At 34.2% G+C, this 27,559-nt stretch overlaps 1 protein-coding gene and 2 long non-coding RNA genes across 5 annotated transcripts in view; all 3 read left to right on the plus strand.

The window, feature by feature from the left end:
• LOC147846759 (uncharacterized) overlaps positions 1-27,559 on the plus strand; it is a 1,232,122-nt gene that overhangs the window by 468,315 nt on the left and 736,248 nt on the right. The window lies entirely within an intron of this gene.
• The window catches only part of tusc3 (tumor suppressor candidate 3), a 195,535-nt gene that overhangs the window by 90,213 nt on the left and 77,763 nt on the right, over positions 1-27,559 (plus strand).
• Positions 1,266-13,523, plus strand: LOC147846767 (uncharacterized). Of its 3 annotated transcripts, none has more exons than XR_015476488.1 (4): positions 1,266-1,508; positions 3,896-4,327; positions 4,366-4,672; positions 5,044-5,219. It is a non-coding gene; the product is annotated as an uncharacterized LOC147846767 (long non-coding RNA). The 3 variants fall into 3 exon arrangements; XR_015476486.1 differs by lacking the exons at positions 1,266-1,508; positions 4,366-4,672; positions 5,044-5,219 and adding exons at positions 9,019-9,177; positions 11,302-12,750; positions 12,787-13,523 and having other exon boundaries at positions 4,208-4,327; XR_015476487.1 differs by lacking the exon at positions 5,044-5,219 and having other exon boundaries at positions 4,366-4,942.

Raw genomic sequence — 27,559 nt, forward strand, 5'->3', positions numbered from 1 at the left:
CCAGGATCAACATAAGTGAATTGATCATTTTGATGGTCCAGGATCAACAATAGTGAATTTAAAATATTGATGGTCCAGGATCAACACTAGTGAATTTGCAAACTTGATGGTCCAGGATCAACATTAGTGAATTGATAGTTTTGATGGTCCAGGATCAACATTAGTGAATTAATAATCTTGATGGTCCAGGATCAACATTAGTGACTTGATAATCTTGATGGTCCAGGATCAACATTAGTGAATTGATAATTTTGATGGTCCAGGATCAACAATAGTGAATTTAAAATCTTGTTGGTCCAGGATCAACATTGGTGAATTTATAATCTTGATGGTCAAGGATCAACATTAGTGAATTTGCAAACTTTATGGTCCAGGATTAACATTAGTGCATTTCTAAGCTTGATGGTCCGGGATCAACATTAGTAAATTTATAATCTTGATGGTCCAGGATCAACATTAGTGTATTTAAAATCTTTATGGTCCAGGATCATCATTAGTGAATTTGCAAACTTGATGGTCCAGGATCAACATAAGTGAATTGATCATTTTGATGGTCCAGGATCAACATTAGTGAATTTTTAGTCTTGATAGTCCATTATCAACATTAGTCAATTGATCTTTTTGATGGTCCAGCATCAACATTAGTGAATTTCTAAGCTTGATGGTCCAGGATCAACATTAGTGAATTGATAATTTTGATGGTCCAGGATCAACAATAGTGAATTTAAAATCTTGATGGTCCAGCATCAACATCAGTGAATTTGCACACTTGATGGTCCAGGATCAACATTAGTGCATTTCTAAGCTTGATGGTCCAGGATCAACATTAGTAATTTTATAATCTTGATGGTCCAGGATCATCATTAGTGAATTAGCAAACTTGATGGTTCAGGATCAACATTAAATAATTTCTAAGCTTAATCGTCCAGGATTAACATTGGAGAATAGATAATCTTGATGGTTCAGGATCAACATTAGTGAATTTCTAAGCTTGATGGTCCAGGATCAACATTAGTGAATTGATCATTTTGATGGTCCAGGATCAACATTAGTGAATTTTTTAGTCTTGATGGTCCAGGATCAACATTAGTAAATTTGCTAACTTGATAGTCAAGGATCAACATAAGTGATTTTGCTAACTTGATGGTCCAGGATCAACATTAATGAATTTCTAAGCTTGATGGTCCAGGATCAACATTAGTGAATTGATAATTTTGATGGTCCAGGATCAACATTAGTGATTTTATTTTTTTTATTATTGTTTTGATGGTCCAGGATCAACATTAGTGAAATTTTAGTCTTGATGGTCCATGATCAACATTAGTGAATTTCTAAGCTTGATGGTCCAGGATCAACATTAGTGAATTTCTAATCTTGATGGTCCAGGATCAACATTAGTGAATTTCTAAGTTTGATGGTCCAGGATCAACATTAGTGAATTTATAATCTTGATGGTCCAGGATCAACATTAGTGAATTTCTAAGCTTGATGGTCCAGGATAAACATTAGTGAATTTGCAAACTTGATGGTCCAGGATCAACATTAGTGAATTTAAAATATTGATGGTCCAGGATCAACATTGGTGAATTTCAAATGTTGATGGTCCAGGATCAACATTAGTGAATTAGCAAACATTATGGTGCAGGATCAACATTCATGAATTTTTTAGTCTTGATGGTCCAGGATCAACATTAGTGAATTGATCATTTTGATGGTCCAGGATCAACATTAGTGAATTTAAAATCTTGATGGTCTAGTATCAACATTAGTGAATTTAAAATCTTGATGGTCCAGGATCAACATTAGTGATTTTGCAAACTAGATGGTTCAGGATCAACATTAGTGAATTTAACATCTTCATGGTCCAGGATTAACAATTGTGAATTTATAATATTGATTGTCCAGGATCAACATTAGTGAACTAATAATCTTGATGGTCCAGGATCAATATTAGTGAATAGATAAACTTGATGGTTCAGGATCAACATTAGTGAATTTAAAATCTTGATAGTCCTGGATCAACATTAGTGAATTTATAATCTTGATGGTCCAGGATCAACATTTGTGAATTTAAAATCTTGATGGTCCAGGATCAACATTAGTGAATTTATAATCTTGATGGTCCAGGATCAACATTATTGAATTTGTAATCTTGATGGTCCAGGATCAACATAAGTGAATTGATCATTTTGATGGTCCAGGATCAACAATAGTGAATTTAAAATATTGATGGTCCAGGATCAACACTAGTGAATTTGCAAACTTGATGGTCCAGGATCAACATTAGTGAATTGATAGTTTTGATGGTCCAGGATCAACATTAGTGAATTAATAATCTTGATGGTCCAGGATCAACATTAGTGACTTGATAATCTTGTTGGTCCAGGATCAACATTGGTGAATTTCTAATCTTGATGGTCAAGGATCAACATTAGTGAATTTGCAAACTTTATGGTCCAGGATTAACATTAGTGCATTTCTAAGCTTGATGGTCCAGGATCAACATTAGTAAATTTATAATCTTGATGGTCCAGGATCAACATTAGTGTATTTAAAATCTTTATGGTCCAGGATCATCATTAGTGAATTTGCAAACTTGATGGTCCAGGATCAACATAAGTGAATTGATCATTTTGATGGTCCAGGATCAACATTGGTGAATTTGCAAACTTGATGGTTCAGGATCAACATTAAAGAATTTCTAAGCTTAATGGTCCAGGATCAACAATAGTGAATTGACAAACTTGATGGTCCAGGATCAACATTAGTGAATTTAAAATCTTGATTGTCCAGGATTAACATTAGTGAATTTCTAAGCTTAATGGTCCAGGATTAACATTAGTGATTTTTTTTTATTCTTGATGGTCCAGGATCAACATTAGTGAATTTTTAGTCTTGATAGTCCATTATCAACATTAGTCAATTGATCTTTTTGATGGTCCAGCATCAACATTAGTGAATATTTTAGTCTTTATGGTCCAGGATCAACATTAGATAATTTCTAAGCTTGATGGTCCAGGATCAACATTAGTGAATTGATAATTTTGATGGTCCAGGATCAACAATAGTAAATTTAAAATCTTGATGGTCCAGCATCAACATCAGTGAATTTGCACACTTGATGGTCCAGGATCAACATTAGTGCATTTCTAAGCTTGATGGTCCAGGATCAACATTAGTAATTTTATAATCTTGATGGTCCAGAATCAACATTAGTGTATTTAAAATCTTGATGGTCCAGGATCATCATTAGTGAATTAGCAAACTTGATGGTCCAGGATCAACATTCGTGAATTTGCAAACTTGATGGTTCAGGATCAACATTAAAGAATTTCTAAGCTTAATCGTCCAGGATTAACATTGGAGAATAGATAATCTTGATGGTCCAGGATCAACATTAGTGAATTTCTAAGCTTGATGGTCCAGGATCAACATTAGTGAATTGATCATTTTGATGGTCCAGGATCAACATTGGTGAATTTTTTAGTCTTGATTGTCCAGGATCAACATTAGTAAATTTGCTAACTTGATGGTCAAGGATCAACATTAGTGATTTTGTTAACTTGATGGTCCAGGATCAACATTAGTGAATTTATTTTTTTTATTTTTGTCTTGATGGTCCAGGATCAACAATAGTGAATTGACACACGTGATGGTCCAGGATCAACATTAGTGAATTTCTAAGCTTGATGGTCCAGGATCAACATTAGTGAATTTCTAATCTTGATGGTCCAGGATCAACATTAGTGAATTTCTAAGTTTGATGGTCCAGGATCAACATTAGTAAATTTATAATCTTGATGGTCCAGGATCAACATTAGTGAATTTCTAAGCTTAATGGTCCAGGATCAACAGTAGTGAAATGATAATCTTGATGGTCCAGGATCAACATTAGTAAAATGATAATCTTGATGGTCCAGGACCAACATTAGTGAATTTCTAAGCTTGATGGTCCAGGATCAACATTAGTGAATTTGCAAACTTGATGGTCCAGGATCAACATTAGTGAATTTAAAATCTTGATGGTCCAGGATCAACATTGGTGAATTTCAAATGTTGATGGTCCAGGATCAACATTAGTGAATTAGCAAACTTTATGGTGCAGGATCAACATTCGTGAATTTTTTAGTCTTGATGGTCCAGGATCAACATTAGTGAATTGATCATTTTGATGGTCCAGGATCATCATTAGTGAATTTTTAATCTTAATGGTCCAGGATCAACATTATTGAGTTTAAAATCTTGATGGTCCAGGATCAACATTTGTGAATTTAAAATCTTGATGGTCCAGGATCAACATTAGTGAATTTAAAATCTTGATGGTCTAGTATCAACATTAGTGAATTTAAAATCTTGATGGTCCAGGATCAACATTAGTGAATTTAAAATCTTGATGGTCCAGGATCAACATTAGTGATTTTGCAAACTAGATGGTTCAGGATCAACATTAGTGAATTTAACATCTTGATGGTCCAGGATCAACTTTAGTGAATTTCAAATGTTGATGGTCCAGGATCAACATTTGTGATTTTAAAATCTTCATGGTCCAGGATTAACAATTGTGAATTTATAATATTGATTGTCCAGGATCAACATTAGTGAACTAATAATCTTGATGGTCCAGGATCAATATTAGTGAATTGATAAACTTGATGGTCCAGGATCAACATTAGTGAAATGATAAGCTTGATGGTCCAGGACCAACATTAGTGAATTTCTAAGCTTGATGGTCCAGGATCAACATTAGTGAATTTATAATCGTGATGGTCCAGGATCAACATTAGTGAATTTGTAATCTTGATGGTCCAGGATCAACATAAGTGAATTGATCATTTTTATGGTCCAGGATCAACAATAGTGAATTTAAAATATTGATGGTCCAGGATCAACAATAGTGAATTTGCAAACTTGATGGTCCAGGATCAACATTAGTGAATTGATAGTTTTGATGGTCCAGGATCAACATTAGTGACTTGATAATCTTGATGGTCCAGGATCAACATTAGTGAATTGATAATTTTGATGGTCCAGGATCAACAATAGTGAATTTAAAATCTTGTTGGTCCAGGATCAACATTGGTGAATTTATAATCTTGATGGTCCAGGATCAACATTAGTGAATTTAAAATCTTGATGGTCCAGCATCAACATTAGTGAATTTGCAAACTTTATGGTCCAGGATTAACATTAGTGCATTTCTAAGCTTGATGGTCCAGGATCAACATTAGTAAATTTATAATCTTGATGGTCCAGGATCAACATAAGTGAATTGATCATTTTGATGGTCCAGGATCAACATTGGTGAATTTGCAAACTTGATGGTTCAGGATCAACATTAAAGAATTTCTAAGCTTAATGGTCCAGGATCAACAATAGTGAATTGACAAACTTGATGGTCCAGGATCAGCATTAGTGAATTTAAAATCTTGTTTGTCCAGGATTAACATTAGTGAATTTCTAAGCTTAATGGTCCAGGATTAACATAAGAGAATTGATAATCTTGATGGTCCAGGATCAACATTAGTGAATATTTTAGTCTTTATGGTCCAGGATCAACATTAGTGAATTTCTAAGCTTGATGGTCCAGGATCAACATTAGTGAATTGATAATTTTGATGGTCCAGGATCAACAATAGTGAATTTAAAATCTTGATGGTCCAGCATCAACATCAGTGAATTTGCACACTTGATGGTCCAGGATCAACATTAGTGCATTTCTAAGCTTGATGGTCCAGGATCAACATTAGTGTATTTAAAATCTTGATGGTCCAGGATCATCATTAGTGAATTAGCAAACTTGATGGTCCAGGATCAACATTCGTGAATTTGCAAACTTGATGGTTCAGGATCAACATTAAAGAATTTCTAAGCTTAATCGTCCAGGATTAACATTGGAGAATAGATAATCTTGATGGTCCAGGATCAACATTAGTGAATTTCTAAGCTTGATGGTCCAGGATCAACATTAGTGAATTGATCATTTTGATGGTCCATTATCAACATTAGTGAATTTTTTAGTCTTTATGGTCCAGGATCAACATTAGTAAATTTGCTAACTTGATGGTCAAGGATCAACATTAGTGATTTTGCTAACTTGATGGTCCAGGATCAACATTAGTGAATTGATCATTTTGATGGTCCAGGATCAACATTAGTGATTTTATTTTATTTTTTTTGTCTTGATGGTCCAGGATCAACAATAGTGAATTGACACACTTGATGGTCCAGGATCAACATTAGTGAAATTTTAGTCTTGTTGAATGTTGATCCTGGACCATCCAGGATCAACATTTGTGAATTTCTAAGCTTGATGGTCCAGGATCAACATTAGTGAATTTCTAATCTTGATGGTCCAGGATCAACATTAGTGAATTTCTAAGTTTGATGGTCTAGGATCAACATTAGTGAATTTCTAAGCTTAATGGTCCAGGATCAACATTAGTGAATTTAAAATCTTGATGGTCCAGGATCAACATTAGTGAATATACAATCTTGATGGTCCAGGATCAACATTAGTGAATTTCTAAGCTTGATGGTCCAGGATCAACATTAGTGAATTTAAAATCTTGATGGTCCAGGATCAACATTAGTGAATTTCTAAGCTTGATGGTCCAGGATCAACATTAGTGAAATGATAATCTTGATGGTCCAGAATCAACATTAGTGTATTTGCAAACTTGATGGTCCAGGATCAACAGTAGTGAAATGATAATCTTGATGGTCCAGGATCAACATTAGTGAAATGATAATCTTGATGGTCCAGGATCAACATTAGTGAAATGATAATCTTGATGGTCCAGAATCAACATTAGTGTATTTGCAAACTCGATGGTCCAGGATCAACATTAGTGAATTTCTAAGCTTGATGGTCCAGGATCAACATTAGTGAATTTCTAATCTTGATGGTCCAGGATCAACATTAGTGAATTTCTAAGCTTGATGGTCCAGGATCAACATTAGTGAATTTTTAGTCTTGATGGTCCAGGATCAGCATTGGTGAATTTATAATCTTAATGGTCCAGGATCAACATTAGTGAATTTAAAATCTTAATGGTCCAGGATCAACATTAGTGAATTTCTAAGCTTGATGGTTCAGGATCAACATTAGTAAATTGATAATCTTGATGGTCCAGGATCAACATTAGTGAATTAATAATCGTGATGGTCCAGGATCAACATTAGTGAATCTTCAAGCTTGATGGTTCAGAATGAACATTAGTGAAATGATAATCTTGATGGTCCAGGATCAACATTAGTGAATTTTTAAGCTTGATGGTCCAGGATCAACATTAGTGAATTTCTAAGCTTGATGGTCCAGGATCAACATTAGTGAATTTATCATCTTGATGGTCCAGGATCAACATTAGTGTATTTAAAATCTTAATGGTCCAGGATCATCATTAGTGAATTTGCAAACTTGATGGTGCAGGATCAACATTAGTGAATTTTTAGTCTTAATGGTCCAGGATTACTTTAGTGAATTGATAATCTTAATGGTCCAGATTCAACATTAGTGAATTTCTAAGCTTGATGGTCCAGGATCAACATTAGTAAATTGATATTCTTGATGGTCCAGGATCAACATTAGGTAATTAATAATCTTGATGGTCCAGGATCAACATTACTGAATTTGCAAACTTGATGGTCTAGGATCAACATTAGTGAATTTCCAAGCTTGATGGTTCAGAATCAACATTAGTGAAATGATAATCTTGATGGTCCAGGATCAACATTAGTGAATTTTTAAGCTTGATGGTCCAGGATCAACATTAGTGAATTTCTAAGCTTGATGGTCCAGGATCAACATTAGTGAATTTATCATTTGATGGTCCAGGATCAACATTAGTGTATTTAAAATCTTAATGGTCCAGGATCATCATTAGTGAATTTGCAAACTTGATGGTCCAGGATCAACATTAGTGAATTTTTAGTCTTAATGGTCCAGGATTACTTTAGTGGATTTATAATCTTAATGGTCCAGGATCAACATTAGTGAATTTCTAAGCTTGATGGTCCAGGATCAACATTAGTGAATTTATAATCTTGATGGTCCAGGATCAACATTAGTGAATTTAAAATCTTGGTGGTGCAGGATCAAAATTCGTGAATTTGCAAACTTGATGGTTCAGTATCAACATTAAAGAATTTCTAAGCTTAATCGTCGAGGATTAACATTGGAGAATTGATAATCTTGATGGTCCAGGATCAACATTAGTGAATTTGCTAACTTGATGGTCCAGAATCAACATTAGTGTATTTGCACACTTGATGGTCCAGGATCAACATTAGTGAATTTCTAAGCTTGATGGTCCAGGATCAACATTAGTGAATTGATCATTTTGATGGTCCAGGATCAACATTAGTGAATTTTTTAGTCTTGATGGTCCAGGATCAACATTAGTAAATTTGCTAACTTGATAGTCAAGGATCAACATAAGTGATTTTGCTAACTTGATGGTCCAGGATCAACATTAATGAATTTCTAAGCTTGATGGTCCAGGATCAACAATAGTGAATTGACACACTTGATGGTCCAGGATCAACATTAGTGAAATTTTAGTCTTGATGGTCCAGGATCAACATTAGTGAATTTCTAAGCTTGATGGTCCAGGATCAACATTAGTGAATTTCTAATCTTGATGGTCCAGGATCAACATTAGTGAATTTCTAAGTTTGATGGTCCAGGATCAACATTAGTGAGTTTATAATCTTGATGGTCCAGGATCAACATTAGTGAATTTCTAAGCTTAATGGTCCAGGATCAACAGTAGTGAAATGATAATCTTGATGGTCCAGGATCAACATTAGTGAATTTCTAAGCTTGATGGTCCAGGATCAACATTAGTGAATTTGCAAACTTGATGGTCCAGGATCAACATTAGTGAATTTAAAATCTTGATGGTCCAGGATCAACATTGGTGAATTTCAAATGTTGATGGTCCAGGATCAACATTAGTGAATTTAAAATCTTCATGGTCTAGTATCAACATTAGTGAATTTAAAATCTTGATGGTCCAGGATCAACATTAGTGAATTTAAAATCTTGATGGTCCAGGATCAACATTAGTGATTTTGCAAACTAGATGGTTCAGGATCAACATTAGTGAATTTAACATCTTGATGGTCCAGGATCAACTTTAGTGAATTTCAAATGTTGATGGTCCAGGATCAACATTTGTGAATTTAAAATCTTCATGGTCCAGGATTAACAATTGTGAATTTATAATATTGATTGTCCAGGATCAACATTAGTGAACTAATAATCTTGATGGTCCAGGATCAATATTAGTGAATAGATAAACTTGATGGTCTAGGATCAACATTAGTGAATTTCTAAGCTTAATGGTCCAGGATCAACATTAGTGAATTTATAATCTTGATGGTCCAGGATCAACATTTGTGAATTTAAAATCTTGATGGTCCAGGATCAACATTAGTGAATTTATAATCTTGATGGTCCAGGATCAACATAAGTGAATTGATCATTTTGATGGTCCAGGATCAACAATAGTGAATTTAAAATATTGATGGTCCAGGATCAACACTAGTGAATTTGCAAACTTGATGGTCCAGGATCAACATTAGTGAATTGATAGTTTTGATGGTCCAGGATCAACATTAGTGAATTAATAATCTTGATGGTCCAGGATCAACATTAGTGACTTGATAATCTTGATGGTCCAGGATCAACATTAGTGAATTGATAATTTTGATGGTCCAGGATCAACAATAGTGAATTTAAAATCTTGTTGGTCCAGGATCAACATTGGTGAATTTATAATCTTGATGGTCAAGGATCAACATTAGTGAATTTGCAAACTTTATGGTCCAGGATTAACATTAGTGCATTTCTAAGCTTGATGGTCCGGGATCAACATTAGTAAATTTATAATCTTGATGGTCCAGGATCAACATTAGTGTATTTAAAATCTTTATGGTCCAGGATCATCATTAGTGAATTTGCAAACTTGATGGTCCAGGATCAACATAAGTGAATTGATCATTTTGATGGTCCAGGATCAACATTAGTGAATTTTTAGTCTTGATAGTCCATTATCAACATTAGTCAATTGATCTTTTTGATGGTCCAGCATCAACATTAGTGAATTTCTAAGCTTGATGGTCCAGGATCAACATTAGTGAATTGATAATTTTGATGGTCCAGGATCAACAATAGTGAATTTAAAATCTTGATGGTCCAGCATCAACATCAGTGAATTTGCACACTTGATGGTCCAGGATCAACATTAGTGCATTTCTAAGCTTGATGGTCCAGGATCAACATTAGTAATTTTATAATCTTGATGGTCCAGGATCATCATTAGTGAATTAGCAAACTTGATGGTTCAGGATCAACATTAAATAATTTCTAAGCTTAATCGTCCAGGATTAACATTGGAGAATAGATAATCTTGATGGTTCAGGATCAACATTAGTGAATTTCTAAGCTTGATGGTCCAGGATCAACATTAGTGAATTGATCATTTTGATGGTCCAGGATCAACATTAGTGAATTTTTTAGTCTTGATGGTCCAGGATCAACATTAGTAAATTTGCTAACTTGATAGTCAAGGATCAACATAAGTGATTTTGCTAACTTGATGGTCCAGGATCAACATTAATGAATTTCTAAGCTTGATGGTCCAGGATCAACATTAGTGAATTGATAATTTTGATGGTCCAGGATCAACATTAGTGATTTTATTTTTTTTATTATTGTTTTGATGGTCCAGGATCAACATTAGTGAAATTTTAGTCTTGATGGTCCATGATCAACATTAGTGAATTTCTAAGCTTGATGGTCCAGGATCAACATTAGTGAATTTCTAATCTTGATGGTCCAGGATCAACATTAGTGAATTTCTAAGTTTGATGGTCCAGGATCAACATTAGTGAATTTATAATCTTGATGGTCCAGGATCAACATTAGTGAATTTCTAAGCTTGATGGTCCAGGATAAACATTAGTGAATTTGCAAACTTGATGGTCCAGGATCAACATTAGTGAATTTAAAATATTGATGGTCCAGGATCAACATTGGTGAATTTCAAATGTTGATGGTCCAGGATCAACATTAGTGAATTAGCAAACATTATGGTGCAGGATCAACATTCATGAATTTTTTAGTCTTGATGGTCCAGGATCAACATTAGTGAATTGATCATTTTGATGGTCCAGGATCAACATTAGTGAATTTAAAATCTTGATGGTCTAGTATCAACATTAGTGAATTTAAAATCTTGATGGTCCAGGATCAACATTAGTGATTTTGCAAACTAGATGGTTCAGGATCAACATTAGTGAATTTAACATCTTCATGGTCCAGGATTAACAATTGTGAATTTATAATATTGATTGTCCAGGATCAACATTAGTGAACTAATAATCTTGATGGTCCAGGATCAATATTAGTGAATAGATAAACTTGATGGTTCAGGATCAACATTAGTGAATTTAAAATCTTGATAGTCCTGGATCAACATTAGTGAATTTATAATCTTGATGGTCCAGGATCAACATTTGTGAATTTAAAATCTTGATGGTCCAGGATCAACATTAGTGAATTTATAATCTTGATGGTCCAGGATCAACATTATTGAATTTGTAATCTTGATGGTCCAGGATCAACATAAGTGAATTGATCATTTTGATGGTCCAGGATCAACAATAGTGAATTTAAAATATTGATGGTCCAGGATCAACACTAGTGAATTTGCAAACTTGATGGTCCAGGATCAACATTAGTGAATTGATAGTTTTGATGGTCCAGGATCAACATTAGTGAATTAATAATCTTGATGGTCCAGGATCAACATTAGTGACTTGATAATCTTGTTGGTCCAGGATCAACATTGGTGAATTTCTAATCTTGATGGTCAAGGATCAACATTAGTGAATTTGCAAACTTTATGGTCCAGGATTAACATTAGTGCATTTCTAAGCTTGATGGTCCAGGATCAACATTAGTAAATTTATAATCTTGATGGTCCAGGATCAACATTAGTGTATTTAAAATCTTTATGGTCCAGGATCATCATTAGTGAATTTGCAAACTTGATGGTCCAGGATCAACATAAGTGAATTGATCATTTTGATGGTCCAGGATCAACATTGGTGAATTTGCAAACTTGATGGTTCAGGATCAACATTAAAGAATTTCTAAGCTTAATGGTCCAGGATCAACAATAGTGAATTGACAAACTTGATGGTCCAGGATCAACATTAGTGAATTTAAAATCTTGATTGTCCAGGATTAACATTAGTGAATTTCTAAGCTTAATGGTCCAGGATTAACATTAGTGATTTTTTTATTCTTGATGGTCCAGGATCAACATTAGTGAATTTTTAAGCTTAATGGTCCAGGATCAACATTAGTGATTTTTTTTTATTCTTGATGGTCCAGGATCAACATTAGTGAATTTTTAGTCTTGATAGTCCATTATCAACATTAGTCAATTGATCTTTTTGATGGTCCAGCATCAACATTAGTGAATATTTTAGTCTTTATGGTCCAGGATCAACATTAGATAATTTCTAAGCTTGATGGTCCAGGATCAACATTAGTGAATTGATAATTTTGATGGTCCAGGATCAACAATAGTAAATTTAAAATCTTGATGGTCCAGCATCAACATCAGTGAATTTGCACACTTGATGGTCCAGGATCAACATTAGTGCATTTCTAAGCTTGATGGTCCAGGATCAACATTAGTAATTTTATAATCTTGATGGTCCAGAATCAACATTAGTGTATTTAAAATCTTGATGGTCCAGGATCATCATTAGTGAATTAGCAAACTTGATGGTCCAGGATCAACATTCGTGAATTTGCAAACTTGATGGTTCAGGATCAACATTAAAGAATTTCTAAGCTTAATCGTCCAGGATTAACATTGGAGAATAGATAATCTTGATGGTCCAGGATCAACATTAGTGAATTTCTAAGCTTGATGGTCCAGGATCAACATTAGTGAATTGATCATTTTGATGGTCCAGGATCAACATTGGTGAATTTTTTAGTCTTGATTGTCCAGGATCAACATTAGTAAATTTGCTAACTTGATGGTCAAGGATCAACATTAGTGATTTTGTTAACTTGATGGTCCAGGATCAACATTAGTGAATTTATTTTTTTTATTTTTGTCTTGATGGTCCAGGATCAACAATAGTGAATTGACACACGTGATGGTCCAGGATCAACATTAGTGAATTTCTAAGCTTGATGGTCCAGGATCAACATTAGTGAATTTCTAATCTTGATGGTCCAGGATCAACATTAGTGAATTTCTAAGCTTAATGGTCCAGGATCAACAGTAGTGAAATGATAATCTTGATGGTCCAGGATCAACATTAGTAAAATGATAATCTTGATGGTCCAGGACCAACATTAGTGAATTTCTAAGCTTGATGGTCCAGGATCAACATTAGTGAATTTGCAAACTTGATGGTCCAGGATCAACATTAGTGAATTTAAAATCTTGATGGTCCAGGATCAACATTGGTGAATTTCAAATGTTGATGGTCCAGGATCAACATTAGTGAATTAGCAAACTTTATGGTGCAGGATCAACATTCGTGAATTTTTTAGTCTTGATGGTCCAGGATCAACATTAGTGAATTGATCATTTTGATGGTCCAGGATCATCATTAGTGAATTTTTAATCTTAATGGTCCAGGATCAACATTATTGAGTTTAAAATCTTGATGGTCCAGGATCAACATTTGTGAATTTAAAATCTTGATGGTCCAGGATCAACATTAGTGAATTTAAAATCTTGATGGTCTAGTATCAACATTAGTGAATTTAAAATCTTGATGGTCCAGGATCAACATTAGTGAATTTAAAATCTTGATGGTCCAGGATCAACATTAGTGATTTTGCAAACTAGATGGTTCAGGATCAACATTAGTGAATTTAACATCTTGATGGTCCAGGATCAACTTTAGTGAATTTCAAATGTTGATGGTCCAGGATCAACATTTGTGATTTTAAAATCTTCATGGTCCAGGATTAACAATTGTGAATTTATAATATTGATTGTCCAGGATCAACATTAGTGAACTAATAATCTTGATGGTCCAGGATCAATATTAGTGAATTGATAAACTTGATGGTCCAGGATCAACATTAGTGAAATGATAAGCTTGATGGTCCAGGACCAACATTAGTGAATTTCTAAGCTTGATGGTCCAGGATCAACATTAGTGAATTTATAATCGTGATGGTCCAGGATCAACATTAGTGAATTTGTAATCTTGATGGTCCAGGATCAACATAAGTGAATTGATCATTTTTATGGTCCAGGATCAACAATAGTGAATTTAAAATATTGATGGTCCAGGATCAACAATAGTGAATTTGCAAACTTGATGGTCCAGGATCAACATTAGTGAATTGATAGTTTTGATGGTCCAGGATCAACATTAGTGACTTGATAATCTTGATGGTCCAGGATCAACATTAGTGAATTGATAATTTTGATGGTCCAGGATCAACAATAGTGAATTTAAAATCTTGTTGGTCCAGGATCAACATTGGTGAATTTATAATCTTGATGGTCCAGGATCAACATTAGTGAATTTAAAATCTTGATGGTCCAGCATCAACATTAGTGAATTTGCAAACTTTATGGTCCAGGATTAACATTAGTGCATTTCTAAGCTTGATGGTCCAGGATCAACATTAGTAAATTTATAATCTTGATGGTCCAGGATCAACATAAGTGAATTGATCATTTTGATGGTCCAGGATCAACATTGGTGAATTTGCAAACTTGATGGTTCAGGATCAACATTAAAGAATTTCTAAGCTTAATGGTCCAGGATCAACAATAGTGAATTGACAAACTTGATGGTCCAGGATCAGCATTAGTGAATTTAAAATCTTGTTTGTCCAGGATTAACATTAGTGAATTTCTAAGCTTAATGGTCCAGGATTAACATAAGAGAATTGATAATCTTGATGGTCCAGGATCAACATTAGTGAATATTTTAGTCTTTATGGTCCAGGATCAACATTAGTGAATTTCTAAGCTTGATGGTCCAGGATCAACATTAGTGAATTGATAATTTTGATGGTCCAGGATCAACAATAGTGAATTTAAAATCTTGATGGTCCAGCATCAACATCAGTGAATTTGCACACTTGATGGTCCAGGATCAACATTAGTGCATTTCTAAGCTTGATGGTCCAGGATCAACATTAGTGTATTTAAAATCTTGATGGTCCAGGATCATCATTAGTGAATTAGCAAACTTGATGGTCCAGGATCAACATTCGTGAATTTGCAAACTTGATGGTTCAGGATCAACATTAAAGAATTTCTAAGCTTAATCGTCCAGGATTAACATTGGAGAATAGATAATCTTGATGGTCCAGGATCAACATTAGTGAATTTCTAAGCTTGATGGTCCAGGATCAACATTAGTGAATTGATCATTTTGATGGTCCATTATCAACATTAGTGAATTTTTTAGTCTTTATGGTCCAGGATCAACATTAGTAAATTTGCTAACTTGATGGTCAAGGATCAACATTAGTGATTTTGCTAACTTGATGGTCCAGGATCAACATTAGTGAATTGATCATTTTGATGGTCCAGGATCAACATTAGTGATTTTATTTTATTTTTTTTGTCTTGATGGTCCAGGATCAACAATAGTGAATTGACACACTTGATGGTCCAGGATCAACATTAGTGAAATTTTAGTCTTGTTGAATGTTGATCCTGGACCATCCAGGATCAACATTTGTGAATTTCTAAGCTTGATGGTCCAGGATCAACATTAGTGAATTTCTAATCTTGATGGTCCAGGATCAACATTAGTGAATTTCTAAGTTTGATGGTCTAGGATCAACATTAGTGAATTTCTAAGCTTAATGGTCCAGGATCAACATTAGTGAATTTAAAATCTTGATGGTCCAGGATCAACATTAGTGAATATACAATCTTGATGGTCCAGGATCAACATTAGTGAATTTCTAAGCTTGATGGTCCAGGATCAACATTAGTGAATTTAAAATCTTGATGGTCCAGGATCAACATTAGTGAATTTCTAAGCTTGATGGTCCAGGATCAACATTAGTGAAATGATAATCTTGATGGTCCAGAATCAACATTAGTGTATTTGCAAACTTGATGGTCCAGGATCAACAGTAGTGAAATGATAATCTTGATGGTCCAGGATCAACATTAGTGAAATGATAATCTTGATGGTCCAGGATCAACATTAGTGAAATGATAATCTTGATGGTCCAGAATCAACATTAGTGTATTTGCAAACTCGATGGTCCAGGATCAACATTAGTGAATTTCTAAGCTTGATGGTCCAGGATCAACATTAGTGAATTTCTAATCTTGATGGTCCAGGATCAACATTAGTGAATTTCTAAGCTTGATGGTCCAGGATCAACATTAGTGAATTTTTAGTCTTGATGGTCCAGGATCAGCATTGGTGAATTTATAATCTTAATGGTCCAGGATCAACATTAGTGAATTTAAAATCTTAATGGTCCAGGATCAACATTAGTGAATTTCTAAGCTTGATGGTTCAGGATCAACATTAGTAAATTGATAATCTTGATGGTCCAGGATCAACATTAGTGAATTAATAATCGTGATGGTCCAGGATCAACATTAGTGAATCTTCAAGCTTGATGGTTCAGAATGAACATTAGTGAAATGATAATCTTGATGGTCCAGGATCAACATTAGTGAATTTTTAAGCTTGATGGTCCAGGATCAACATTAGTGAATTTCTAAGCTTGATGGTCCAGGATCAACATTAGTGAATTTATCATCTTGATGGTCCAGGATCAACATTAGTGTATTTAAAATCTTAATGGTCCAGGATCATCATTAGTGAATTTGCAAACTTGATGGTGCAGGATCAACATTAGTGAATTTTTAGTCTTAATGGTCCAGGATTACTTTAGTGAATTGATAATCTTAATGGTCCAGATTCAACATTAGTGAATTTCTAAGCTTGATGGTCCAGGATCAACATTAGTAAATTGATATTCTTGATGGTCCAGGATCAACATTAGGTAATTAATAATCTTGATGGTCCAGGATCAACATTACTGAATTTGCAAACTTGATGGTCTAGGATCAACATTAGTGAATTTCCAAGCTTGATGGTTCAGAATCAACATTAGTGAAATGATAATCTTGATGGTCCAGGATCAACATTAGTGAATTTTTAAGCTTGATGGTCCAGGATCAACATTAGTGAATTTCTAAGCTTGATGGTCCAGGATCAACATTAGTGAATTTATCATTTGATGGTCCAGGATCAACATTAGTGTATTTAAAATCTTAATGGTCCAGGATCATCATTAGTGAATTTGCAAACTTGATGGTCCAGGATCAACATTAGTGAATTTTTAGTCTTAATGGTCCAGGATTACTTTAGTGGATTTATAATCTTAATGGTCCAGGATCAACATTAGTGAATTTCTAAGCTTGATGGTCCAGGATCAACATTAGTGAATTTATAATCTTGATGGTCCAGGATCAACATTAGTGAATTTAAAATCTTGGTGGTGCAGGATCAAAATTCGTGAATTTGCAAACTTGATGGTTCAGTATCAACATTAAAGAATTTCTAAGCTTAATCGTCGAGGATTAACATTGGAGAATTGATAATCTTGATGGTCCAGGATCAACATTAGTGAATTTGCTAACTTGATGGTCCAGAATCAACATTAGTGTATTTGCACACTTGATGGTCCAGGATCAACATTAGTGAATTTCTAAGCTTGATGGTCCAGGATCAACATTAGTGAAATTTTAGTCTTGATGGTCCAGGATCAACATTAGTGAATTGCTAAGCTTGGTGGTCCAGGATCAACATTAGTGAATTTATAATCTTGATGGTCCAGGATCAACATTAGTGAATTTCTAAGCTTAATGGTCCAGGATCAGCATTAGTGAATTTAAAATCTTGATGGTCCAGGATCAACATTAGTGAATATACAATCTTGATGGTCCAGGATCAACATTAGTGAATTTCTAAGCTTGATGGTCCAGGATTAACATTAGTAAATTTTTAGTCTTGATGGTCCAGGATAAGCATTAGTGAATTTATAATCTTAATGGTCCAGGATCAACATTAGTGAATTTAAAATCCTAATGGTCCAGGATCAACATTAGTGAATTTCTGAGCTTGATGGTCCAGGATCAACATTAGTAAATTGATAATCTTGATGGTCCAGGATCAACATTAGTGAATTAATAATCTTGATGGTCCAGAATTAACATTACTGAATTTGCTAACTTAATGGTTAAGAATCAACATTAGTGAAATGATAATCTTGATGGTCCAGGATCAACATTAGTGAATTTCTAAGCTTGATGGTCCAGGATCAACATTAGTGAATTTATCATCTTGATGGTCCAGGATTAACATTAGTGTATTTAAAACCTTAATGGTCCAGGATCATCATTAGTGAATTTAAAATCTTGATGGTCTAGGATCAACAATAGTGAATTTCTTAGCTTGATGGTCCAGGATAAACATTAGTGAATTTAAAATCTTGATGGTCCAGGATCAACATTAGTGAATTTATAATCTTGATGGTCCAGGATCAACATTAGTGAATTTGCTAACTTGATGGTCAAGGATCAACATTAGTGATTTTCCTAACTTGATGGTCCAGGATCAACATTAGTGAATTTCTAAGCTTGATGGTCCAGGATCAACATTAGTGAATTGATCATTTTGATGGTCCAGGATCAACATTAGTGATTTTATTTATTTATTTATTTTTTGTCTTGATGGTCCAGGATCAACAATAGTGAATTGACACACTTGATGGTCCAGGATCATCATTAGTGAATTTATAATCTTAATGGTCCAGGATCAACATTAGTGAATTTATAATCTTGATGGTCCAGGATCAACATTAGTGAATTTCTAAGCTTGATGGTCCAGGATCAACAATAGTGAATTTAAAATCTTGATGGTCCAGGATCAACATTAGTGAATTTATAATCTTGATGGTCCAGGATCAACATTAGTGAATTTTTTGTTTTGATGGACCAGGATTGGCATTAGTTTTTTTGCAAACTTTATGGTCCAGGATCAACATTAGTAAATTTCTAAGCTTGATGGTCCAGGATCAACATTAGTGAATTTATAATCTTGATGGTCCAGGATCAACATTAGTGAATTTCTAAGCTTGATTGTCCAGGATCAACATTAGTGAATTTATAATCTTGATGGTCCAGGATCAACATTAGTGAATTTCTAAGGTTAATGGTCCAGGATCAACATTATTGAATTTAAAATCTTGATGGTCCAGGATCAACATTAGTGCAAATACAATCTTGATGGTCCAGGATCAACATTAGTGAATTTCTAAGCTTGATGGTCCAGGATCAACATTAGTGAATTTAAAATCTTAATGGTCCAGGATCAACATTAGTGAATTTCTAAGCTTGATGGTCCAGGATCAACATTAGTGAATTTATAAACTTGATGGTCCTGGATTAACATTAGTGAATTTTTAGTCTTGATGGTCCAGGATCAGCATTAGTGAATTTATAATCTTAATGGTCCAGGATCAACATTAGTGAATTTAAAATCTTAATGGTCCAGGATCAACATTAGTGAATTTCTAAGCTTGATGGTCCAGGATCAACATTAGTAAATTGATAATCTTGTTGGTCCAGGATCAACATTAGTGAATTAATATTCTTGATGGTCCAGGATCAACATTACTGAATTTGCAAACTTGATGGTCTAGGATCAACATTAGTGAATTTCCAAGCTTGATGGTTCAGAATCAACATTAGTGAATTTCCAAGCTTGATGGTCCAGGATCAACGTTAGTGAATTTAAAATATTGATGGTCCAGGATCAACATTAGTGAATTTCTAAGGTTGATGGTCCAGGATTAACATTAGTGAATTTTTAGTCTTGATGGTCCAGGATCAGCATTAGTGAATTTATAATCTTAATGGTCCAGGATCAACATTTGTGAATTTAAAAACTTAATGGTCCAGGATCAACATTAGTGAATTTCTGAGCTTGATGGTCCAGGATCAACATTAGTAAATTGATAATCTTGATGGTCCAGGATCAACATTAGTGAATTAATAATCTTGATGGTCCAGGATTAACATTACTGAATTTGCAAACTTAATGGTTCAGAATCAACATTAGTGAAATGATAATCTTGATGGTCCAGGATCAACATTAGTGAATTTCCAAGCTTGATGGTTCAGAATCAACATTAGTGAAATGATAATCTTGATGGTCCAGGATCAACATTAGTGAATTTCTAAGCTTGATGGTCCAGGATCAACATTAGTGAATTTATCATCTTGATGGTCCATGATCAACATTAGTGTATTTAAAATCTTAATGGTCCAGGATCATCATTAGTGAATTTAAAATCTTGATGGTCCAGGATCAACATTAGTGAATTTCTTAGCTTGATGGTCCAGGATAAACATTAGTGAATTTAAAATCTTGATGGTCCAGGATCAACATTAGTGAATTTATAATCTTGATGGTCCAGGATCAACATTAGTGAATTTGCTAACTTGATGGTCAAGGATCAACATTAGTGATTGTCCTAACTTGATGGTCCAGGATCAACATTAGTGAATATCTAAGCTTGATGGTCCAGGATCAACATTAGTGAATTGATCATTTAGATGGTCCAGGATCAACATTAGTGATTTTATTTTATTTTTATTTTTTTTGTCTTGATGGTCCAGGATCAACAATAGTGAATTGACACACTTGATGGTCCAGGATCAACATGAGTGAATTTCTAAGCTTGATGGTCCAGGATAACATTAGTGAATTTATAATCTTAATGGTCCAGGGTCAACATTAGTGAATTTGCAATCTTGCTGGTCCAGGATCAACATTAGTGAAATGATAATCTTGATGGTCCAGGATCAACATTAGTGAAATGATAATCTTGATGGTCCAGAATCAACAATAGTGTATTTGCAAACTTGATGGTCCAGGATCAACATTAGTGAATTTCTAAGCTTGATGGTCCAGGATCAACATTAGTGAATTTCTAATCTTAATGGTCCAGGATCAACATTAGTGAATTTCTAAGCTTGATGGTCCAGGATCAACATTAGTGAATTTATAATCTTGATGGTCCAGGATCAACATTAGTGAATTTATAAGCTTGATGGTCCAGGATCAACAATAGTGAATTTATAATCTTGATTGTCCAGGATCAGCATTAGTGAATTTCTAAGCTTGATGGTCCAGGATCAACATTAGTGAATTGATAATTTTGATGGTCCAGGATCAACATTAGTGAATTTGCAAACTTTTGGTCCAGGATTAACATTAGTGAACTGATAATCTTGATGGTCCAGGATCAACATTAGTGAATTTCTAAGCTTAGTTGTCCAGGATCAACATTAGTGATTTTTTTGTTTTAATGGACCAGGATCGGCATTAGTGTTTTTGCAAACTTGATGGTCCAGGATCAACATTAGTGAATTGATAAACTTGATGGTCCAGGATTAACATTAGTGAATTTAAAATCTTGATGGTCCAGGATCAGCATTAGTGAATTTATAATCTTAATGGTCCAGGATCAACATTAGTGAATTTCTAAGCTTGATGGTCCAGGATCAACATTAGTGAATTGATCATTATTATGGTCCAGGATCAACATTAGTGAATTTTTTAGTCTTGATGGTCCAGGATCAACATTAGTGAATTGATAATCTTGATGGTCCAGGATCAACATTAGTGAATTGATAACCTTAATGGTCCAGGATCAACATTAGTGAGTTTAAAATCTTGATGGTCCAGGATCAACATTAGTGAATTTAAAATCTTGATGGTCCAGGATCAACATTAGTGAATTTAAAATCTGGATGGTCCAGGATCAGCATAAGTGATTTTATAAAATTGATGGTCCAGGATCAACATTAGTTAACTGATAATCTTGATGGTCCAGGATCAACATTAGTGAGTTTAAAATCTTGATGGTCCAGGATCAACATTAGTGAGTTTAAAATCTTGATGGTCCAGGATCAACATTAGTGAATTTAAAATCTTGATGGTCCAGGATCAATATTAGTGAATTTAAAATCTTGATGGTCCAGGATCAACATTAGTGAATTTAAATACTTGATGGTCCAGGATAAACATAAGTGAATTCATAAAATTGATGGTCCAGGATCAACATTAGTTAACTGATAATCTTGATGGTCCAGGATCATCATTAGTGAATTTGCAAACTTGATGGTTCAGGATCAACATTAGTGAATTTAAAATCTTGATGGTCCAGGATCAACATAAGTGAATTTCAAATGTTGATGGTCCAGGATCAACATTTGTGAATTTAAAATCTTCATGGTCCAGGATGAACATTTGTGAATTAATAAGCTTGATGGTCCAGGATCAGCACTAGTGAATTGATAAACTTGATGGTCCAGGATCAACATTAGTGAAATGATAAGCTTGATGGTCCAGGATCAACATTAGTGAAATGATAAGCTTGATGGTCCAGGATCAACATTAGTGAATTTAAAATCTTGATGGTCCAGGATCAACATTGGTGAATTTAAAATTTTGATGGTCCAGGATCAACATTTGTGTATTTAAAATTTTGATGGTCCAGGATCAACATTAGTGAATTTCTAAGCTTGATGGTCCAGGATCAACATTAGTGAATTGACCATCTTGATGGTCTAGGAACAACATTAGTGAATTTAAAATCTTAATGGTCCTGGATCAACATTTGTGAAGTGATAATCTTGATGGTCCAGGATCAACATTAGTGATTTTTTTTGTTTTAATGGACCAGGATCGGCATTAGTGTTTTTGCAAACTTGATGGTCCAGGATCAACATTAGTGAATTGATAAACTTGAAGGTCCAGGATTAACATTAGTGAATTTAAAATCTTGATGGTCCAGGATCAGCATTAGTGAATTTCTAAGCTTGATGGTCCAGGATCAACATTAGTGAATTGATCATTATTATGGTCCAGGATCAACATTAGTGAATTTTTTAGTCTTGATGGTCCAGGATCAACATTAGTGAATTGATAATCTTGCTGGTCCAGGATCAACATTAGTGAATTGATAACCTTAATGGTCCAGGATCAACATTAGTGAGTTTAAAATCTTGATGGTCCAGGATCAACATTAGTGAATTTAAAATCTTGATGGTCCAGGATCAACATTAGTGAATTTAAAATCTTGATGGTCCAGGATCAACATTAGTGAATTTAAAATCTTGATGGTCCAGGATCAACATAAGTGAATTTATAAAATTGATGGTCCAGGATCAACATTAGTTAACTGATAATCTTGATGGTCCAGGATCAACATTAGTGAGTTTAAAATCTTGATTGTCCAGGATCAACATAAGTGAATTGATAATCTTAATGGTCCAGGATCAACATTAGTGAGTTTAAAATCTTGATGGTCCAGGATCAACATTAGTGAATTTAAAATCTTGATGGTCCAGGATCAACATTAGTGAATTGATAATCTTAATGGTCCAGGATCAACATTAGTGAGTTTAAAATCTTGATGGTCCAGGATCAACATTAGTGAATTTAAAATCTTGAGGGTCCAGGATCAACATTAGTGAATTTAAAATCTTGATGGTCCAGGATCAACATAAGTGAATTTCAAATGTTGATGGTCCAGGATCAACATTTGTGAATTTAAAATCTTCATGGTCCAGGATGAACATTTGTGAATTAATAAGCTTGATGGTCCAGGATCAATACTAGTGAATTGATAAACTTGATGGTCCAGGATCAATACTAGTGAATTGATAAACTTGATGGTCCAGGATCAACATTAGTGAAATTATAAGCTTGATGGTCCAGGATCAACATTAGTGAATTTAAAATCTTGATGGTCCAGGATCAACATTGGTGAATTTCAAATGTTGATGGTCCAGGATCAACATTTGTGAATTTAAAATTTTGATGGTCCAGGATCAACATTAGTTAATTTAAAATCTTGATGGTCCAGGATCAACATTGGTGAATTTCAAATGTTGATGGTCCAGGATTAAAATTTGTGAATTTAAAATCTTGATGGTCCAGGATCAACATTAGTGAATTTATAATCTTGATGGTCCAGGATCAACATTAGTGAATTTATAATCTTGATGGTCCAGGATCAACATTAGTGAATTTGTAATCTTGATGGTCCAGGATCAACATTAGTGAATTGATAATTTTGATGGTCCAGGATCAAAATTAGTGAATTTGCAAACTTGATGGTCCAGGATCAACATTTGTGAATTGATAATTTTGATGGTCCAGGATCAACATTAGTGAATTGAAAAACTTGATGGTCCAGGATCAATACTAGTGAATTGATAAACTTGATGGTCCAGGATCAACATTAGTGAAATGATAAGCTTGATGGTCCAGGATCAACATTAGTGAATTTAAAATCTTGATGGTCCAGGATCAACATTGGTGAATTTCAAATGTTGATGGTCCAGGATCAACATTTGTGAATTTAAAATTTTGATGGTCCAGGATCAACATTAGTGAATTTAAAATCTTGATGGTCCAGGATCAACATTGGTGAATTTCAAATGTTGATGGTCCAGGATTAACATTTGTGAATTTCAAATCTTGATGGTCCAGGATCAACATTAGTGAATTTATAATCTTGATGGTCCAGGATCAACATTAGTGAATTTGTAATCTTGATGGTCCAGGATCAACATTAGTGAATTGATAATTTTGATGGTCCAGGATCAAAATTAGTGAATTTGCAAACTTGATGGTCCAGGATCAACATTAGTGAATTGATAATTTTGATGGTCCAGGATCAGCATTAGTGAATTGATAAACTTGATGGTCCAGGATTAACATTAGTGAATTTTTAGTCTTGATGGTCCAGGATCAGCATTAGTTAATTTAAAATCTTAATGGTCCAGGATCAACATTAGTGAATTTAAAATTTTGATGGTCCAGTATCAACATTTGTGAATTTAAAATCTTGATGGTCCAGGATTAACATTTGTGAATTTAAAATCTTGATATTCCAGGATCAACATTGGTGAATTTCAAATGTTGATGGTCCAGGATCAACATTTGTGAATTTAAAATCTTGATGGTCCAGGATCAACATTAGTGAATTCATAATCTTGATGGTCCAGGATCAACATTAGTGAATTAGCAAACTTGATGGTCCAGGATCAACATTAGTGAATTCATAATCTTGATGGTCCAGGATCAACATTTGTGATTTTGCAATCTTGATGGTTCAGGATCAACATTAGTGAATTGATAATCTTGATGGTCCAGGATCAACATTAGTGAATTTGCAATCTTGATGGTTCAGGATCAACATTAGTGAATTGATAATCTTGATGGTCCAGGATCAACATTAGTGAATTTTTTAGTCTTGATGGTCCAGGATCAGCATTAGTGAATTTATAATCTTGATGGTCCAAGATCAACATTTGTGAATTTGCAATCTTGATGGTTCAGGATCAGCATTAGTGAATTGATAATCTTGATGGTCCAGGATCAACATTAGTGAATTTCTAAGCTTGATGGTCCAGGATCAACATTTGTGAATTTGCAATCTTGATGGTTCAGGATCAACATTAGTGAATTGATAATCTTGATGGTCCAGGATCAACATTAGTGAATTTGCAATCTTGATGGTTCAGGATCAACATTAGTGAATTGATAATCTTGATGGTCCAGGATCAACATTAGTGAATTTTTTAGTCTTGATGGTCCAGGATCAGCATTAGTGAATTTATAATCTTGATGGTCCAGGATCAACATTTGTGAATTTGCAATCTTGATGGTTCAGGATCAACATTAGTGAATTGATAATCTTGATGGTCCAGGATCAACATTAGTGATTTTTTTAGTCTTGATGGTCCAGGATCAACATTAGTGAATTGATAATCTTGATGGTCCAGGATCAGCATTAGTGAATTTATAATCTTGATGGTCCAGGATCAACATTTGTGAATTTGCAATCTTGATGGTCCAGGATCAACATTAGTGAATTTCTAAGCTTGATGGTCCAGGATCAACATTAGTGAATTTCTAAGCTTGATGGTCCAGGATCAACATTAGTGAATTGATAATCTTGATGGTCCAGGATCAACATTAGTGAATTTCTAAGCTTGATGGTCCAGGATCAACATTAGTGAATTTCTAAGCTTGATGGTCCAGGATCAACATTAGTGAATTGACCATCTTGATGGTCCAGGAACAACATTAGTGAATTTAAAATCTTAATGGTCCTGGATCAACATTTGTGAAGTGATAATCTTGATGGTCCAGGATCAACATTAGTGAATTTTTAGTCTTAATAGTCCATTATCAGCATTAGTCAATTGATCTTTTTGATGATCCAGCATCAACATTAGTGAATATTTTAGTCTTGATGGTCCAGGATCAACATTAGTGAATTTCTAAGCTTGATGGTCCAGGATCAACATTAGTAAATTAATAATCTTGATGGTCCAGGATCAACATTAGTGAATTAATAATCTTGATGGTCCAGGATCAACATTAGTGAATTTGCAAACTTGATGGTCCAGGATCAACATTAGTGATTTTTTTTGTTTTGATGGTCCAGGATAAACGTTAGTGAAATTAAAATCTTGATGGTCCAGCATTAACATTAGTGAATATTTTAGTCTTGATGGTCCAGGATCAACATTAGTGAATTTCTAAGCTTGATGGTGCAGGATCAACATTTGTGAATTTGCAATCTTGATGGTTCAGGATCAACATTAGTGAATTGATAAGCTTGATGGTCCAGGATCAACATTAGTGAATTTCTAAGCTTGATGGTCCAGGATCAACATTAGTGAATTTCTAAGCTTGATGGTCCAGGATAAATATTAGTAAATTGATAAACTTGATGGTCCAGGATTAACATTATTAAATTTTTAGTCTTGATGGTCCAGGATCAGCATTAGTGAATTTAAAATCTTAATGGTCCAGGATCAACATTTGTGAAGTGATAATCTTGATGGTCCAGGATCAAAATTAGTAAATTAATAATCTTGATGGTCCAGGATCAACATTAGTGAATTTATAATCTTGATGGTCCAGGATCAACATTAGTGAATTGATAATCTTGATGGTCCAGGATCAAAATTAGTAAATTAATAATCTTGATGGTCCAGGATCAACATTAGTGAATTTCTAAGCTTGATGGTTCAGAATCAACATTAGTGAAATGATAAGCTTGATGGTCCAGGATCAACATTAGTGAATTGATAAGATTGTTGGTCCAGGATCAACATTAGTGAATTTCTAAGCTTGATGGTCCAGGATCAACATTAGGGTTTTTTCTTTTTTTTTTTTTTTTTTTTTTTTTTTTTGATGGTCCAGGATCAACATTAGTGAATTGATAATCTTGATGGTCCTGGATCAGCTTTAGTGAACTTGCAAACTTGATGGTCCAGGATCAACATTCGTAAAGTTTTAGTCTTGATGGTCCAGGAACAACATTAGTGAATTTCTAAGCTTGATGGTCCAGGATTAACAATAGTGAATAAAAAAAAATCTCATGGTCCAGGATCAACATTAGTGAATTTGTAATTTT

The sequence above is a fragment of the Danio rerio genome, chromosome 1, assembly GCF_052040795.2.
Source record: "Danio rerio strain M-AB ecotype USA chromosome 1, GRCz13ab, whole genome shotgun sequence".
Lineage (NCBI taxonomy): Eukaryota > Metazoa > Chordata > Actinopteri > Cypriniformes > Danionidae > Danio > Danio rerio.